This window comes from Cyrtonyx montezumae, unplaced genomic scaffold (assembly GCF_038088225.1).
Source record: "Cyrtonyx montezumae isolate F1298 unplaced genomic scaffold, pur_monq_1.0 scaffold_3, whole genome shotgun sequence".
Taxonomy (NCBI): Eukaryota; Metazoa; Chordata; class Aves; order Galliformes; family Odontophoridae; genus Cyrtonyx; species Cyrtonyx montezumae.
Genome location: NW_027072034.1, coordinates 125,543,849 through 125,546,549, shown reverse-complemented (window position 1 = coordinate 125,546,549; position 2,701 = coordinate 125,543,849).

Here is a 2,701-nt window from a genome sequence, read left to right as displayed (position 1 = left end):
CTTTTCTGAGCTCTCATTGCTTCTTGCCAGTGCCACGCAGCACAGCCAAGGGAGGACTCGGCGGGCCTGTGCTCGTTGCTGGGGGCAGGAGTTAAGGAGCCATCTGAGCCCCACAAAAGAGCTGCTCCAAAAAGAGCCCAGCGTTCATCTGTCTTCTGTGACTTGCTTTTGCAGAGCACCTCCTCAGGATTTGTCTGGGGGTGTTTGTGTGGTGGGATGAATTAATATATGCTGACATACATGCAGAAAAGGTAGTAGAGGTAGGAAAGCACACACAAAAAATTATTTCAGCTATTTCATAGCTCTCCTTCTGTATCTTTCCTGCTAGTACCTGGCTTTGGCTTGAGAAGAGGCATGATGGAGGCCTACCAACACCATCCCTGCAAGCATCAGGCAGAGATGACACAGTTTGGCTTTGAAGGCTGCCCTCCTGCTGCAGGCCGTTGCATGCCCTTGGCCATCCATTCTCAGCCATCCAGCACAGTTTTCTGAGGCCAGTAACAGCCAAAGTGCAGCTGACCTGACGTGCATGCTCACTTGTGCACTCACCCAGGGTGATTTTGCCACAGTGCACCGACATGCAGAAGTGGGAGCCTAATGAAGGCCTCAGGTTGTGTACAGACACAGCTCTTCCTGCCCCACTGCTGGAGTGCAGCCCTGCAGCACACACAGGGCTCTCAGCTGTAGCAATACCGCCTTCTTCACCCTGTGCCAGCATGCCTTTGAATTCCTTGCTTAGCAAGCCCCATACCTGGGGACATCAACAGATCCCACAGACTTAAAATACACGAGGAAAGGGCATGAGCAAGCATGTGGTAACTGTCAGCAAGTATTGATTTTCTCACCACAACCTGAGCACACAATCAGGCATACTAAGGATGTGGCATTCCTATGAATTCAGTTTTGATACACCGTTTCTCAAAATGCTCGGGAGAAGCAAAACCAGGACTCTTTGCAGCTGAATAAGCACAAGGTCCTGTGTAATTCTCTGTGTTTTCTTGCCATTATCTTATTTTCAAAGGAGAGGAAGAGCACTGTGTCCATGAATGCGATGTAAAAGCTGTTCGCAGAGCAATAGCTTGGTTTGCCTGAGTTGGGAATGAAAACCTGGTCAGAGGGAGGGAATTAAATCTCCGATGTAATGCTTCTGATTTGCAGAAGGGAAAGGGGAAGTGCTAAGTGAATGTAGGAAATTGCAGCATTATGCATTGTGAGAGCAATTCTTTCCATCCTTGTAGCTAATGGACTGAACAGAAAGTGAACAATTTGTTTCATACAGTGATTCACCAACACTCTGACAGCGTTTCCAATTCTGAGCTCAGTTTCATATTCAGTTCCCTGTTTACTAGTGAAATAGTACAATTATCTGTCTACCTCTTACATCTTATAAGCAGGCAAGGCTGCACTATTTGGAAGGAATAGAAATAATGGTAAAAATCCTGTCTGTTTAAGGGTTGAGGGAGGGGAAATGAAGCAAGTGTTATCTTTCCGATTGTTTATTGGAACTCTTGTCTAGAAATGAAGTTAAATTTCCTGGGAAAATGGGTACAAAGGAAAAACTGCCAATGGAACTCAGTTTTCAATTTCTATTTAATGTTTTCTCCGTTCAGGTTTGTGAAAGGAAATCACAAAACATTTCTTGTTTGAGCTTCCTCATCAAATTGTCAATAGTAAAGTGGCCAGAACTGTTACAGCTGAATTGGCCACATAAAGCTCTGGTGAAAATGGGATGTCTCTCCCAGAGGCATTTGGTGAATGTGCTAAACTGCTTTACAAGCAGGATGACATTTTTCTGCCTTTAACCCCAGTTTTATTTTGAACAGAAATCACTCTATAAGGAGCTCCAGTTTTTAATCTGGAAATGTTTGTGAGCCTGTACTGGTTGCATATATTTCTCGCTGGTGTGATCAGTGTTTGAATGAAAAATCTTGGAGCACCTTTCCGAAGAGTGTAATTAGTCACTTGTTAATATTGACTATTTACGATGCATTAGAGCTAATCAGGGCTATTCCAAGAGATTCTGGAAAAATATATTGTAAAATGCCTTTCCTGAAGCGTACACTGTATAATTCAGTAGAGCTTTAAAATTCAGTGGGTTGAATGGAAGAAGGAGATGGCTGTAAAGATAGTGATGAAGGCTATTAATAAGGGCAACAGTCTGTGTAGCTGAGGATTTAGGAATCTTATTTTCAAATTACATAGATAAAATACGCAAAAGCTAGAAGTCAGTAGTGGCAATTACTTGTTGCAGCCCCTTCTTATAGATAGTGATGAGACTGATAGTTCATGGACTGAGACTACCCCTAGTTCCCATCATAAACAAGTTGTTGCTAAATGCTCTTAGCTGGGAGACATTTAAATTGCTGGCAGCAATCAGTGTAGGTGCTGAAATACAGGGTCCTGCTGGGGAGGAGTGGTGGGCAGCAGAAGTGCCTGTCTTGCTGGGAATGGCACCCATTACAACCACAGTTTGAATTTCATAGGCACGTTGGTCCTGATGACCCGAGTGGGAACTCTTGGAGTGTAATCTGTAAGAGCTTTCTGTGGTAAGTTAACCTTGGGTAGTTAGTGTGTATGTAGTGACCTGCGTTGTTAGGTGAGTCCATTTGCTCTGAAGAATCTCATGCCACATCTTTCCAACCCAAACCATTCTATGGTTCCGTGATTCTATGACTGCTCCTCATCCAGCTTCCTGGATTCT